Source organism: Capricornis sumatraensis, chromosome X (assembly GCF_032405125.1).
Source record: "Capricornis sumatraensis isolate serow.1 chromosome X, serow.2, whole genome shotgun sequence".
Taxonomy (NCBI): Eukaryota; Metazoa; Chordata; class Mammalia; order Artiodactyla; family Bovidae; genus Capricornis; species Capricornis sumatraensis.
The window spans coordinates 56,643,154-56,660,943 of NC_091092.1; the positions used below are offsets into that span (position 1 = coordinate 56,643,154).

Below are 17,790 nucleotides of genomic sequence, written 5' to 3' on the forward strand. Positions count from 1 at the left end.
TGCAGCAACCAGTTCTGTTACCAAGATGGCCCAGGAGACTAAAAACTATCATCATGTCACAGTTCAGCATTTTGGGACCTCAGACAAGGTCTGAGGAAGTGGAAGCTTCATTGTTATCTGAATGGGTCCAAATTGTTATGGCAAAGCTAATTGGGATGATTAAGGACCAGGAGTCAGTGTCGTCATCTTCTGCTTCACTTTATACTGTGCAGACACAGGCCATAACACAGGCTGCAAAAAGAGGTTTTTTTTTTTTTAATCACACATTATCATGAGGAGGAAATGGGCAAATAACATAAAAAAAGAAGGAAAATGGGCAAATAACACGAAATAACATGAAAAAGAAGGAAATGGGCAAATAACATGAAAAAGAAAAGCAAAGAAAAAAGCACAATCACAAAAACACCACCACCACACTCTGGTTGTTTCTACTCATAGGCTAGGACAGAAGCAGCCAGGTGGACACGATCCATACGGTTTAGCGCTGTTTAGCACTGCTAGGCTTCCGGTCAACAAGGAGTCCCCCAGTTGCTTACTGAAATTTGAGAAGTGTACTGACCACAAGACATAAAGCACAAACTGTATGGATGGTCCTTGCTGGCATTTTCCTTGCAAAGACATATTGTGTCTTAAGCACGGGGGCAGTCTAGAGAGCTGAAATGTTCAGAGAGCTCAAGAAGTTTGAGAATGGAATCTTTATCAGTTTGATGACTATTTTATCAGAGAAAAGAGACCCAGCATGTGCATTTCTGATGCTACAAGAACTTTACTGTCACTGCAGGAAAACGTATGCATATTTTCAAGTTATATCAGAATTTTCAAATGCTGAGGTGTCTTTTGGATGACATCATGTGATGTCTTTAGATATCTTCTGGACTTATCCATTGTGAGGTCACAGGAAACCTTGGCTTGTTGAAAATTAGTTGCTATCACTAAACATGACAGTGAGAAATTTTGCCCATGTTTTCAGACATATCTGAAACCTTCATCCATGAAGATGCAGAATGAATGAACTGGGCCTTATATCCTTGAACAGAAGCACTACAATTTGTTACATTTATTTTGAAGCAGGCACCAGGCCCAGAGGACTGGGCCCAGGCCTAAGGAAATAAATGCAATTCAACATAAGGTAAGAATAAGCGAGAATGAACCAAAGTCATAGTATTATGTCAGACCAAGATGGAGACCATGAAAGTAATGCTTCAGATAAGCTCAGAGACTTGCTGGAAAGTCACACGGACTTGATATCATGTGGTCATTTGGTAAACACCAAGATTTCCAGGACTGAACATTTTCCTTTCATTATCGGCTCTAAAATCAACTATAGCTCAACTGTATTCAATCATACCTTCAAGAACTTTTGTTCACATGGCCACTGAAGTCAGTTTTCATCATGAGAAGTCGTACATTGATTTTTATTGTTGGAAAGATGCTGCCAATTTATATGTGACATGTACCATTAACACATTAAAAAAGGAAGAAAGTGTTTTAAAAAATCTCCTATAAATTGTTATTGAAATGAAACTTAGATAATATTTTCTAAAGTTTTATCTGCTAATAATAAATAGATAAACTCATATTTATGTTTGTGAGTTCTGATAGGGGTCCTGCCTCCAGCCTGGGTCCGTGTATGTACCATGGACACTGATGCTGACAGCTGGCTTTTAAAATCCCACCACCTGCATGGCAAAACCAATACAATATTGTAAAGTAATTAGCCTCCAATTAAAATAAATAAATTTATATTAAAAAATAATAAATAAATAAAGGTTCAAAGACTGAGAAAACAGTTTGTAGTGTCTATATGGTTCAATCATGCAAATATAGTACAAACATATTTCAAATGGAGAGAGAATGAACAGAAAAAATGTTAATCTGTTTTCGGTAATTATAAAATTGATGGCAGTATTAGTATTACCTTTGTTGAAACTGTTGCATATGTGATATAGGGAAAAACAAACATAATACTAAATCATGCTAATTCCATTATTTCCTCTTTTCTTGAGATCCAAGATTCTCAGGGTTTAAGAAATGAGGTAAAGATGTATTATAGAAGAGATTCAGTTTTTTTTTTTAAATTTTAAAATCTTTAATTCTTACATGTGTTCCCAAACATGAACCCCCCTCCCACCTCCCTCCCCATAACATCTCTGTGGGTCATCCCCATGCACCAGCCCCAAGCATGCTGTATCCTGCGTCAGACATAGACTGGCGATTCAATTCTTACATGATAGTATACATGATAGCATGCCATTCTCGCAAATCATCCCACCCTCTCCCTCTCCCTCTGAGTCCAAAAGTCCGTTATACACAGCTGTGTCTTTTTTCCTGTCTTGCATACAGGGTCATCATTGTCATCTTTCTAAATTCCATATATATGTGTTAGTATACTGTATTGGTGTTTTTCTTTCTGGCTTACTTCACTCTGTATAATCGGCTCCAGTTTCATCCATCTCATCAGAACTGATTCAAATGAATTCTTTTTAATGGCTGAGTAATACTCCATTGTGTATATGTACCACAGCTTTCTTATCCATGCATCTGCTGATGGACATCTAGGTTGTTTCCATGTCCTGGCTATTATAAACAGTGCTGCGATGAACATTGGGGTACATGTGTCTCTTTCAATTCTGGTTTCCTCGGTGTGTATGCCCAGCAGTGGGATTGCTGGGTCATAAGGTAGTTCTATTTGCAATTTTTTAAGGAATCTCCACACTGTTCTCCATAGTGGCTGTACTAGTTTGCATTCCCACCAACAGTGTAGGAGGGTTCCCTTTTCTCCACACCCTCTCCAGCATTTATTGCTTGCAGATTTTTGGATCGCAGCCATTCTGACTGGTGTGAAGTGGTACCTCATTGTGGTTTTGATTTGCATTTCTCTAATAAAGCCACAGTCATCAAAACAGTATGGTACTGGCACAAAGACAGACATATAGATCAATGGAACAAAATAGAAAGCCCAGAGATAAATCCACACACATATGGACACCTTATCTTTGACAAAGGAGGCAAGAATATACAATGGAGTAAAGACAATCTCTTTAACAAGTGGTGCTGGGAAAACTGGTCAACCACTTGTAAAGCAATGAAACTAGATCACTTTCTAACACCGCACACAAAAATAAACTCAAAATGGATTAAAGATCTAAATGTAAGACCAGAAACTATAAAACTCCTAGAGGAGAACATAGGCAAAACACTCTCAGACATAAATCACAGCAGGATCCTCTATGATCCACCTCCCAGAATTCTGGAAATAAAAGCAAAAATAAACAAATGGGATCTAATTAAAATTAAAAGCTTCTGCACAACAAAGGAAAATATAAGCAAGGTGAAAAGACAGCCTTCTGAATGGGAGAAAATAATAGCAAATGAAGCAACTGACAAACAACTAATCTCAAAAATATACAAGCAACTTATGCAACTCAATTCCAGAAAAATAAATGACCCAATCAAAAAATGGGCCAAAGAACTAAATAGACATTTCTCCAAAGAAGACATACGGATGGCTAACAAACACATGAAAAGATGCTCAACATCACTCATTATTAGAAGAGATTCAGTTTTAAAAATCTTTGAAGCTGCAGTTAATTTGTAAGTATGAATGTATGAAGTGTCTAATGTTTCCATTCTGTCCACTGAAAAGGCTTATAAATAATAACCAACCAAGTAGCATTGAGTATTCCTTACCCCCCAGAACAGATCATGGTTTTGAAATACCATTTCCTTGTTAAAGAAACCAAAAAGACTTGGACAAATGGTTGATTCCAGGTCCAGAACAAGAAATACACAAGACAAGCCTAGAACATCTTGTAATGCTAGAAAGCCAAGAATCTAGAAGAATTACAAGGGTCATGACTAAAGTACTTGAAGGTCAACTTGAAAGGGCTACCACCAGTCAAAGATGGGACAATTATTTTTTAAGATGAGACAATATGAACTTCAATAATGACAATAACTGCAAAGGGTTAAAATGTATCCTATATGCTGAAAAATCACAATTTCATAATGATACCAAAAAATTATTTGGTTACACTTGGAGAATTATATAGCATAGAATATTATCTTGAAAAGTAGTGAATTAAAGAGAAAAATTTATCTTTTTTGTCTGATTTATACCAATATGTATAGAAGTGGAAATGCCTCTTTATAAAAAGTATTCCAACTAATAAAAAAAGAAATGATTGTTTTAGAATATCACATTTGTAACTCCCAGTGAAGTAATGGACTTAATGGATTCGGGCATTGAGCATCAACAGCTGCTAATATCACAAAAGACAAATTAGACATGAGGTTCCCCTTGATGTAGGAATATACTAGCATCTCCTGCCAAAGGGAACAAACCTGGATCTGACCAAGCCTCTCAACCAGTTAACCCAAAGCTCTGAGGACAGAGAATCAGGTTAAACAGCACCACAAGTTTGCAAACAGCGATGTGCAGACTAGGAGAAACTACAAGTCAAACACCCAGCACCTTTAACAGATTGTAAATTGTAAAATGAAGGAAGGATGAAACTAAATCATAATGTCCAGGGATGTTCTTTGAGTGATAAAGCTATAGAGAAATGCAGATGAAACTGTTATGAAATCAGTTGGAGGTTGCTTTGCTGATTGAGGACAGTGTGACTGAGGTGGGCACAAGGAAGGGGCCATTGGATGACTGTTTTTTTTTGCCCGGATGGTGGTTATAGGGTGGCAATTTGTAAAATGTGTTATGTCATTTGTTGGTTTCCTGTATTTGTGCTTCATTTAACAATAAAAGTAGTTGCAAAATAAAATAAAATAAAATAAAATCCCACCACCTATAACCCCAGGGGCTTGGTCCTTTATTTCAGATATTTGACAACAAAGTGAGGTTTGTCACTGATTCTGCTGTGCAGAACTGATGTGGAAACAAATGTGTCTTACCAGCATGGAAGGTATCATTGAACAGCAATGATGCGATGGTCTGTGTGCACATAGACGTGGAACTGGGAGGATGTCACCTGCAGAACATGTTAAGAGCTCAGATGCTCACCAATAATGTGAACAACACAGCAACATTATTATATCATCAATAGGTTTGCCAAGGGTATTCCAAAGACATTTATTCTTAACTTGGTACCTCTAAGAAATATTTAAAAGCCCAATGACTTAAGAGATTGGAAAATGGGCTTTCAGTGAAGTGCTTCCAAATCTAAAGATAGGTTTTGGAACTCGTCATTGTCTACAAAATAAGCCACACATTAATTCCTTTCCTTTCCTCCCCAACTTGTAAAAATAAATATCTGATTCCAAACTATCAATGACACACACCCCGGCATCAGTGCACTGGAATTTTTATGACAAGGCACAGGTGGTGTAATCCCAGCCTTCAAGAACTTGATATAATGAGGGTGAAATGAATCAGAAACTAAAGTTAACAACATTCAGAGGAAGTTATTTCAAGGATAACCAACTCATAAGGTGGTGATCGAAGACCATATCCAATTCCTTCCAAAATGCAATGTTTACATGAGCAAAGGAAAGACTCATGATGACTGCAGTAGGCATATACCCCCAGTTAAAGGACAAAACATCAGTATGACGCCATTTTGAAATGGATAGGTCTCTCAAAACTAGCAAAGGCCCCTTTAAAAACAGACAGATTAGCACAGTTTACTTGTGACTTGATAGAAATTGGCACACAGCATCTACACAGGAGACTGTTGGCATGACTGACACGCCAGCAGACAGTGGGTCACACAGAATTTCAGCTTGAATCTTTGTATTTTGACTTAAACAGCAGATGAAATGAAACTCTTTAGAACTCATGGATTTTTTTCACACGATAATGCTAAATTCAATATTTGGGATTACATTTGATTACATCCAGGTATATGAAGCATTTTGAATATCACTGCTGAAATTGGCTTGCTGATTTTAGGAAATTACTTCTTGGGTGAAAGGCCAAAACCAGATCTAAATGATGGTAAGAATCAGGTGAGGGAAAGGATTCTGACTGATTTCCTACTGATTCTGAATACCATCCTGTTGACGTTAGGGACCTTGTGATATTACTTGTCTGATTACATAAGCTGCAGTAAACAAGACACAATACAAGACATAAAAGTCTGAAGACGTTACAAGTAATCTGCAAGATAATTAATAATTATTCAATATTCTAACAAATTCAAAGTGGGTCAGGCTGAAATGGATCATTCCATTAGAATGCCATTTCCAAGAGTAAGTGCTACAACCTTTGCTAAGTGGAGCAGGCATAGCTGCTGCATTTTGCAAATACTGGTTCATTTTATTTTTCTGTGATAGGGTGAAACACACCAACTCTGTGTGGCTATAGAGCTCTGCTTTTCCAAAACCATCATCTGACTTTGCTCTGAAGGGTCCTGTCTGAGCTCTGGTGACTCTGAGACCACCCACACACTGGGCATTGGATTTGGAGGGTAGTTTAGAGCTTTTTTGTAACTGAGGAGGCAGGGTGAGAAAGTAACTGTCTTAAGGTATCCCCATCTTTGTGTTTAATAATTTGCCAACTACCCTTACATGAAAATGGAATCAGTGCTCTTGGAATGGCAGCGTGGGGCAGGCGAGGGCAGGAGGGGGAGCTTATTTGCATTCACTCTCAGTGCTTTTCAAAGAGGGTCATGGACATTCCAAATACAGTGGTTCTGTTTAAATTCAGAGTTCCAGGAGGAGCTAAAATTCCTTTTCAATAAGGGTTTTCAGCCATGGAACAAACACACCTCAGCAGAGCTCTGGACCTCAGAATTGGATAACAAAACCATCAACCCCTCTTCTCTTTCTGAGCCCATGGGTGGTGCTCAGGAGCAAGTGAGCCACATGGTAGTCAGCTGAGTGCTCTGGAAGATTCCATCGGTCAGGCCCAGAGACCCACAAAGATCACAGTGTTTCTCCCCTCTGCCCCTCCTATCAAGTCACAAGCATCAAACCATGCATGGAACACACAGGTCACAGGGACACCTGAATTCTGGTCAAGGATATAAGGGTTAGAATCGATGAAATTGTAAGAGGATTGAGAAAACCTACTGGAAACATGATCAACCCAAGGCCACCACCACTGCTTTTTTTGCCCTTCGTTTTCTGTTTGTCTGTTTCTCCTAAAATAAAATATGTCCAAATATTAATTCTCAGGAAATGAGAAAACAAACTTTGAAAAAACCATGCTTTAACAACTCAACTGTCAAAATCTAGACACATTGCAAAAGTACACCTGAGGTCAGGAAAAGAAATTCTACAGACTCTGAACATTTACGTGGTTCAGCAATCAATTTCACAAGGTAAATATTCAGTATTCTATTAACAGAATGCCACATTTTCACTCTCTTTTTAGTGACTGAAGGCATATAAAAAGTATAATAAGGAAAGGATTATCTATCAAAAATGCATCCTGCACTGAATTTTCCATAGAATTAACAAAAAGCACCACCCAGATATTATAGAAGAATTTAGTGGCAAATAATTTGCTAGAATATGTCCATTTCAATGACCAGAAATACCTCTTGTGATCATTTTAATGCATGGTTGGAAAAATATCAGTTTACTGTTGATAAATAGATGCTATGCACTGGAAGAATACCATGTATTATTTCTCCATTCCCTTCAAACAGAAAAGCATGCAAGGATCTTTTAGAACTTTTAAACTTAACTGGATATAACAAATCTATAATTAGATGTAACAAATATGTTATTTCATCTCAAGTTTCATTGGAACAGACCATAATTGAATATTTTAACTACTGTTATTCAGAGGCCTATGTATTTAATTTTTGTACAAAATTTATAGAAATCAAAGACAACTGTAGACTACATATCTAAATATCTTCCCTAAAGGAACAAATGAAGTCAACTCATCCTATTTTCTTCAGAAACACATGTCCGTGAAAGAGAAGCTAGTTATATTAAAGTCATCTTGCTAAATATGGGGCTATTCATAAAGTCATGGATTCATTAAATATGTACTTTCTGAAACAAACACATTCCACCCACAACTGGAACATAAAACTAGAATGAATAGTAATATTATTTCATAGCACTACCTTATATCATGTTTTTACCCAACATCAAGGTACTGTGTGAAGAAGGAAATATTTCAACATACTCTCGTCATCCTCTTCAGAAAGTTTTTGGAGGTCTTGGCCTTCCCCCAACTCCTGGGTCAAGTTCAGCATCCTCTCCTTACCCTATTTGTATTTCTGTTGCCTGGCCTTAACGTGGTCCATCCTGCACAACAAAACACCAGCAGCAATGCCAAGAACACACCCACAGTTACCTACGCACTTATGGACACAGCTTACACCCACAGTTACCTATACACTTTTATGCACACAGCCAAAATCATAGACAGTGTGGCAACAATTGGGACTTGTGGATGGTTGCTTGTTAGCAACAAGTGTCTCCTTGTTTCTTTTATTCTCTCAGGTTTTGCATTCTTCTTAAAAAAAAATACTGGCTACCTCATATAGTTGTAAAGATCAAGTGAAAAGACGTATAAATGTGAGAACTGTTTTGTAAATAGTAACTTGCTACTTCAACATTCTTGAGTGTTCTATCAGACCCTGCAAATCTGTGTGTCATATCTAATCTCTTATTGGATCTGGGAAAATGTCTTGTAGCTTTTTGTCTGTTTATTCAGAAAATCTATTCAGAAACTGCAGTGTTGAGCTTCATCTCCCACATATGCCCTCTTGAAAAATATCATTTCCTTTCATTTTTAATTTTTAATTTTACTTTATTTTACTTTACAATACTGTATTGGTTTTGCCATACATTGACATGAATCCACCATGGGTGTACATGCGTTACCAAAAATGAACCCCCCTCCCACCTCCCTCCCCATAACATCTCTCTGGGTCATCCCCATGCACCAGCCCCAAGCATCCTGTATCCTGCATCGGACATAGACTGGCGATTCGTTTCTTACATGATAGTATACATGTTTCAATGCCATTCTCCTAAATCATCCCACCCTCTCACTCTCCCTCTGAGTCCAAAAGTCTGCTCTACACATCTGTGTCTCTTTTGCTGTCTTGCATACAGGGTCATCATTGCCATCTTTCTAAATGCCAAATGCAAACTAGTACAGCCACTATGGAGAATAGTGTGGAGATTCCTTAAAAAATTGCAAATAGAACTGCCTTATGACCCAGCAATCCCACTGCTGGGCATACACACTGAGGAAACCAGAATTGAAAGAGACACACGTACCCCAATGTTCATTGCAGCACTGTTTATAATAGCCAGGACATGGAAACAACCTAGATGTCCATCAGCAGATGCATGGATAAGAAAGCTGTGGTACATATACACAATGGAGTATTAGCCATTAAAAAGAATACATTTGAATCAGTTCTAATGAGATGGATGAAACTGGGGCCGATTATACAGAGTGAAGTAATCCAGAAAGAAAAACACCAATACATTTCCTTTTTTTAATTAAAAAAAAAAATGGCCTCACTGTGCGGCAAAGTGATACATATACACAATGGAATAGTACTCAGCAATTAAAAATAATGCATTTGAATCAGTTCTAATGAGGTGGATGAAACTGGAGCTTATTAGACAGAGTGAAATAAGTCAGAAAGAAAAACATCGATACAGTATATTAATGCATATATATGGAATTTAGAAAGATGGTAATGATGACCCTATATGCAAGACAGCAAAAGAGACACAGATATAAAGAACAGACTTTTGTACTCTGTGGGAGAAGGTGAGGGTGGGATGATTTGAGAGAATAGCATTGAAATATATATATTACCATCTGTGAAATAGATCGCCAGTCCAGGTTTGATGCATGAGACAGGGCACTCAGGGCCAGTGCACTGGGATGACCCAGAGGGATGGAATGGGGAGGGAGGTGGGAAGGGGGTTCAGGATAGGGGACACATGTACACCTAAGGCTGATTCATGTGAATGTATGGCAAAACCACTCCAATATTGTAAAGTAATTAGTCTCCAATTGAAATAAATAAATAAATTTATAAACAACATTTTTGGCCTCACTGTGCGGCATGTGGGATCTTAATTACCAGATCAGTTCAGTTCAGTTCAGTTCAGTCACTCGGTCGTGTCCGACTCTTTGAGACCCCGTGAATCGCAGCACGCCAGGCCTCCCTGTCCATCACCATCTCCCGGAGTTCACTCAGACTCATGTCCATCGAGTTCGTGATGCCATCCAGCCATCTCATCCTGGGTCTTCCCCTTCTCCTCCTGCCCCCAATCTCTCCCAGCATCAGAATCTTTTCCAATGAGTCAACTCTTCGCATGAGGTGTCAAAAGTACTGGGGCTTCAGCTTTAGCATCATTCCTTCCAAAGAAATCCCATGGCCGATCTCCTTCAGAATGGACTGGTTGGATCTCCTTGCAGTCCAAGGGACCCTCAAGAGTCTTCTCCAACACCAGAGTTCAAACACATCAATTCTTTGGCACTCAGCCGCCTTCACAGTCCAACTCTCACATCCATACATGACCACTGGAAAAACCATAGCCTTGATTGGACGGACCTTAGTCGGCAAAGTAATGTCTCTGCTTTTGAATATACTATCTAGGTTGGTCATAACTTTTCTTCCAAGGAGTAAGCGTCTTTTAATTTCATGACTGCAGTCACCATCTGCAGTGATTTTGGAGCCCAGAAAAATAAAGTCTGACACTGTTTCTACTGTTTCCCCATCTATTTCCCATGAAGTGATGGGACCGGATGCCATGATCTTCGTTTTCTGAATGTAGAGATTTAAGCCAACTTTTTCACTTTCCTCTTTCACTTTCATCAAGAGGCTTTTTAGTTCCTCTTCACTTTCTGCCATAAGGGTGGTGTCATCTGCATATCTGAGGTTATTGATATTTCTCCCTGCAATCTTGATTCCAGCTTGTGTTTCTTCCAGTCCAGCATTTCTCATGATGTACTCTGCATAGAAGTTAAATAAGAAGGGTGACAATATACAGCCTTGACGTACTCCTTTTCCTATTTGGAACCAGTCTGTTGTTCCATGTCCAGTTCTAACTGTTGCTTCCTGACCTGCATACAGATTTCTCAAGAGGCAGGTCAGGTGGTCTGGTATTCCCATCTCTTGAAGAATTTTCCACAGTTTCTTGTGATCCACACATTCAAAGGCTTTGGCATAGTCAATGAAGCAGAAATAGATGTTTTTTCTGGAACTCTCTTGCTTTTTCCATGATCCAGCAGATGTTGGCAATTTGATCTCTGGTTCCTCTGCCTTTCTAAAACCAGCTTGAACATCAGGAAGTTCATGGTTCACATATTGCTGAAGCCTGGCTTGGAGAATTTTGAGCATTACTTTACTAGCATGTGAGATGAGTGCAATTGTGTGGTAGTTTGAGCATTCTTTGGCATTGCCTTTCTTTGGAATTGGAATGAAAACTGCCCTTTTCCAGTCCTGTGGCCACTGCTGAGTTTTCCAAATGTGCTGGCATATTGAGTGCAGCACTTTCACAGCATCATCTTTCAGGATTTGAAATAGTTCCACTGGAATTTCATCAACTCCACTAACTTTGTTCGTAGTGATGCTTTCTAAGGCCCACTTGACTTCACATTCCACGATGTCTGGCTCTAGATTAGTGATCACACCATCGTGATTATCTTGGTCATGAAGATCCTTTTTGTACAGTTTTGTGTATTCTTGCCACCTCTTCTTAATATCTTCTGCTTCTGTTAGGTCCATACCATTTCTGTCCTTTATCGAGCCCATCTTTGCATGAAATGTTCCCTTGGTATCTCTCATTTTCTTGAAGAGACCTCTAGTCTTTCCCATTCTGTTGTTTTCCTCTATTTCTTTGCATTGATCGCTGAAGAAGGCTTTCTTATCTCTTCTTGCTATTCTTTGGAACTCTGCATTCAGATGTTTATATCTTTCTTTTTCTCCTTTACTTTTTGCTTCTCTTCTTTTCACAGCTATTTGTAAGGCCTCCCCAGACAGCCATTTGGCTTTTTTGCATTTCTTTTCCATGGGGATGGTCTTGATCCCTGTCTCCTGTACAATGCCACGAACCTCATGCCATAGTTCATCAGGCACTCTATCTATCAGATCTAGGCCCTTAAATCTATTTCTCTCTTCCACTATATAGTCATAAGGGATTTGATTGAGGTCATACCTGAATGGTCTAGCGGTTTTCCCTACTTTCTTCATTTTGAGTCTGAATTTGGTAATAAGGAGTTCATGATCTGAGCCACAGTCAGCTCCTGGTCTTGTTTTGGCTGACTGTATAGAGCTTCCCCATCTTTGGCTGCAAAGAATATAATTAATCTGATTTCGGTGTTGACCATCTGGTGATGTCCATGTGTAGAGTCTTCTCTTGTGTTGTTGGAAGAGGGTGTTTGCTATGACCAGTGCATTTTGTTGGCAAAACTCTATTAGTCTTTGCCCGGCTTCATTCCACATTCCAAGGCCAAATTTGCCTGTTACTCCAGGTGTTTCTTGACTTCCTACTTTTGCATTCCAGTCCCCTATAATGAAGAGGACACCTTTTTTGGGTGTTAGTTTTACAAGGTCTTGTAGGCAGAGGCAGTTCTTAGCAAAGCACAGAGCAGCCCCACAGTGCTCCTGATTCTCCTTGTCCCCTTCATTCCATGGACCTGCTTTTTGTCACCTCAGAGGCATTGTGTAGCACTGAGAGAATGGCATGAGAAGTTGGAAGGTTGGACCGTGGCCTGGGGTGTGTGGAAAGGGTTGGGGCTCAGAGCACTGGTCTGAGACCCCCACAGCCCTCACTTGCACGTGGGCCTCGGAAGGTCCCAAGCCCCGTGGCCTAAGTTCTCCTGTGAAGCCCCCCAATTTGAGGAGCCCATTTGTTGGGCTGCAGGATGCGCCTGAGGAACAGGATGCAGCTGCCAGGGCTTGGTGGCCATTGCCTCTGTGATGTCGGGGCAGGAATCTGTCCCAATGTTGCCCCAAGACTGTCCTCCACTCTCCACTGTGGGAAGGAATTGGCTGCTTTGTGGTCCAGGGCTTGTCAGAGAATATGCACCTCAATAAGGTGTGGAATAGCTAATCAGCCAGACAGGATGTTTCATAAATAAAACTAAGAAACTTTGCTACTTAGACCATAGTGGACCATAACGTTAGTAGCTCAGTCGTGTCTGACTCTTTGCTACTCCATGGACTGTGCCTGCCCGTCTCCTCTGTCCATGGAATTCTCCGGACAAGAATGCTGGAGTGGGTTGTCATGCTCTTCTTCAGGTGATCTTCCTGACCCAGGAATCGAACCCAGGTCTCCCACAATGCAAGCAGAATCTTCATCATTTGAGCTACCGGGCAAGCCCCATTTCCATAGAAGACCTGTTAAATTTGGGTGTGGAGGAGTGTTCCAACAGGACTCAAGCTGCTCCAGGAAATAGAAGCAAGAACCACTCTTTGTCTGTGCCCCAGCTGGTCTTCCATCCAAGACACTACTTTCCTTCATTGCAGCCCCAAGGAAGGTCAAGTCCTTGAGTACAATGGCCAATTACAATCAAGATAATTGTAAGCTAATTAACGCCTTGGGTTCTGGATCCCCCAGGGCCAGGAAAGAAAGGGTAGTTTTGTGCATTTCTTGGGCACCACTTCAAGGGAGTGCGACCAAAGTTCTGCAGGATTCCTAGCAGATATGGGGTAGAAAACACCTCCTTTGCCCCTGTGATCAACAGCAATGCGACAAGAGTTATGACCCCTCCCTTCCTTCCCCAGAAAGAGATCTCTCTGGGCTTTATCCAAGATGCAAAAGGACACCTTACAGCAATGATCTGTTTCAGATTTTGCCATCACCCTGAAGACACACTGTCTGCAAGTCTGAGGGCTGCCACCAGCCAGCCTCATGATGATCACCTCCCACATAAGGAACCCAGCTTCCCAAAGCTGCAAACCACCTTGGCTCAGGCACTGACACTCGAGTGTTCCTCCTGGAGCCCCACCACCCTGCCCCATGTTGCCTTGTTCAGTGCGACTAGGGGACGTCTCTCCACCTTCCTTGTGTGACTGCGGCTCCTAGACCTTTGCTCTAGGTGTGGGGGTGTCCTGCTTCTCCTAGGGTCCCCACTGCTAACACGGCCTTTCCTGTAGCAGATACTCCGTAAAGGTCTTCGGAACATATGAGCCAGTGAGCAGGGGCCTCAGATGAATTGTCTGCTACTTCCTTAAATAACCCAGGCAAATCCAAATAAAGATCATTTAGTTTTTGAGAATTGAAAGGTGGTTGCTGAATGAAAAGACGCTGGGATTCTTGGCCTCCGAGGAGAAGAATTCAATCTGGGGCCAGAGACGAGGCTTGACTGCTCAGAGCTGTTGTGTAATAAAGTTTTACCAAAGTATAAAGGAGATAGAGAAAGCTTCTGACATAGGCATCAGAAGGGGGCAGAAAGAGTACCCCCCTGCTAGGCATCAGCTGGATGTTATATAGTCACTAGCAGTTTGTTAAAGAAAGGAATGTCTTAAAACTCAGAATGGCACCAGGCCCCTCACCCATAAGATGCATTTTGGGATAATCTTGGCACCAGATGATTCATCCCGGGCCATAAAATGATTGGCTTGAATCTTGTAGAAGGGCAGATTACCATACAAATGGTTTCGTTTACATAGATTAGGGGAACAATATCTGTGTATAACATATTGGTTTGTCAAGTAGGTTCTGAGCCATTAGGCAAACCAACTTGAAGACAGAGTCTGGGGTAAATGCATAGTACATTAACATAGCTTAAGACAAACATTTCCATAAGAAAAATGCATTGGTTAACTTAAGGTTTGAGAATAGTTAACTTCAGGTGAAACCAGGTGTCATTATGGCAACACAGTAGTTTAAGAGAAACCTCCTTTTATTTTTTTTTATAATAATTTTTGATTCCTTTATTTTAATTTACAATACTGTATTGGTTTTGCCATACATTGACATGAATCAACCACGGGTGTACATGCGTTCCCAAACATGAACCCCCCACCCACCTCCCTCCCCATAACATCTCTCTGGGTCATCATGCTTGGGGCTGGTGCACAGAGAAACCTCCTTTTAAATTTGTATAGAGAAGGAAAAATATATCACGTTTGTTTCCTTCTGCCTCTTAAGAGAGATAAAAATGTCGGACACTTGCAGCTTATTTCCTCTGTTTGGAGACCCCTGGCCTTCCTGCCTGTTACCCTCTCAGAATGACACACAAGAAGGACAGGAGGATGAATTCACTACAAGTACTTTTATCATCTAATTCTTTCCCCATCAATATTACTGCTAAGTAAGCTCACATTTCCAAAACAGTTCTGATTCCAACTCGATTGTGTCCCTTTCAGGGTCACAAAACAAAATGGAAGAGTTTCCAATCTCTTACAAAACAGCAAAACTCTTGTTCTTGAACTGGGTAAGCACAAACACATTGTGATCAACATCATTCACCAAGCTAACACTGACGTTTATTTAGCCTTTTGTGAAAACAATCAAAGCTTGAAAAATTTCTAAGGAAAACAGATGAACCTCCATGTCATCATAGAGAACAGAAGCCCAAAGATGGTATGAACTGGTTCCCCCAACTGGCCCGGGCCCTCACTTCTGAGAAGGCTGACTACTCCCTCTTCACTCACAGAGGGAATGATCAACCTGGCTGCTGCTCTGGCTCAGGTCCCCTATTCCTCCTCCCTTGCAGCCTCTGCAGACAGGAGTGGGAAGGCCCTCAAAGCCCTCTGTTTGACCCTGAGCACAAACGCCATGACTTGCCACTTGCTGGTCTCCACATAGGCCCAGGGACCCCACAGGCACTCATAGCGAGCAGGGTGGCTGTCAGGCACCTGCTGGTACTCCAGGTATCCCTCTTACAGCCACACTTGTGTCAGCTGCTCCCTGGGCTCCCCAAAGACACAGTGCTCACTCCCAACACACGCCGCCCCATCCTGCTGAGTGCTCCCCAGACTGCCTCCTCAGGGGCCAGGGCTTCATTCTGCATGATCAGGCTGAGGACCAGCACCAGGAAGCTGGCCTTGGGCAGGCTCTGCCCACTGCTCAGCTTCTCATCACAGGTGAGGCCCAGGGTGGGGACCATGATGTAGATGTGCTCCCTGGGGTTCAAATCCTTCATCTCCATGCCAATGACCACCTGTAGGCACTGTGAGGCTTGAGTGAAGACCACTGGGAAGTGCTCCTGGTTATCCCTGAGGGCCTTCTTCAGCATTTCCGCTTGGGAGGTCAGCTGTTTGGCCAGATACTTGAGGAGAAAGAACTTCATCAGGTTAGCCACCATCTCATTCAGAGCTTCCTGGGGCAAGGCCTCTGCAAGGGCAGAGCAGGAGACTGTGGGGGAGGAAGCTGAGGGGGATGCAGCCTCCCTCGCCTCAGCCCCAAAGAGCTGTGCCTCCACAGGGCCCTGGGCCTTGCCTGGGTCCTGAAGGTCTTCCTTGAGCCTGCTCAGCTCAATCATCTCGACCACAAGCGTGATGCCTGCGATCAAACCACAGAGTGAGGCATGGGAGCAAATGGGGACAGATGAGGACCATGGGCCCAGATGGTGGATAGAGGGGCTGTGAACAGCCTCACCTGAGAACCACAGGCCTGGGCAGCCACAGGCCATTTGAAGGTCTCCTCTTGAAAGGTGCTCTCAGACCTCACAGGGGCATGCCTCTGGAGTGGCCAGTCCCCTGGCTACCTGAAGGAGGAAGTGAGGTGGCTCCCTAGGGTGTGGTCAGCACAGCCCGAGATTTCTGGGACTGACAAGGTAAGGGGATTAGGCCCTTGTGGGGTCCCCTCTGTTCTGGGATGGGGAGCCCTTGGTGTACACTCAGGGCACCCTCCTCACGTTGACTCGCGGCACTGCCTGGACCTCCTCTGCTCTCTGAACTCAGGACCTGGGCCTCAGATGTCTGCCTTTGCCTCCTGGTTCCTGCAGCTCCTGTGAGAGAAATGGAGGGGGCACCTCGGTGGTATCCTGTGGCCCAGCCCTGAGCATTCTCTGACGGTACGAGGGGAGGACTCTGTGAGGTCCCCTCAGTTGTGTGGTGGGAGGTCCCCTCGGGGCTCCCTTGTAATGCACACCTTTCCCCTGGCACAACCTGGTCCCTCCCCTCTAGGGGCCTGCAGGGAAATTCAGAACAAGACCTGAGACTGAACAGAAACCGCTGAGGGGCCCCACATGTGGCAGCACCTGCCCAGGGTCTCCTGCAGCTTGTAGGCTGGGGAGATGTTCAGTCCTCTGCTCCTCCTCATGTCCTGCCTGGCCTCCCAGCACTGACCACAGGGGCGCGGGTCTGTTCAGTCTTCCATTGGGGTTGGGGAGTCCAGCCTCTGCTGACCTGAAGCCTCTCTGCCCTCTGCCTGGAAAACCCCACCTCCTGAGGTCCCTAAGCCAGAGGTCAAGAAACTGCTCACCCCACTCTGGGCCCTCCAAGACCCTCTTGCAAGGGCCAAGATCCCTCCCTGTTGGGGTCTAACCACCTCAGTCCTTCCTTGCATGGAGCCTAGACTCCAGACAAGACCTGGAAGTGTACTGTCTGCCATTTGGAGGTTCTGCTGCTTTCAACAGGTCCCCGGTCTCTCTGACAGGGATGTCAGGCAATGTGGCACAAGGTCGTCCTGCCCGGGGCCTACCAGGGTTCCTTCTGTTCTGAGATCTGGCTACCCTCAGTCCTCCCTCAGGGTCCTCACCTTGACTTCCAGTAGGACCTAGGCTCTGTCCTCTCCCCACCGTAGTCCCTGCTCCTCACACCAGGTCCCCAGTCTCACAGAACTGGATGTCAGGAAATCAGGACAGACCTAGTGTGCACTTCTCACCCCGAGGGCTCCCAGGGCCGATGGCAGGGACAGGGATTTGTGGGGTTCCATCAGTCTTAC

General features: G+C 42.7%; 1 pseudogene; it reads right to left on the minus strand.

The window, feature by feature from the left end:
• Window positions 1-15,596: 15,596 nt before the first annotated feature.
• On the minus strand, window positions 15,597-16,384 carry LOC138070746 (melanoma-associated antigen 10-like; annotated as a pseudogene).
• Window positions 16,385-17,790: the final 1,406 nt, after the last annotated feature.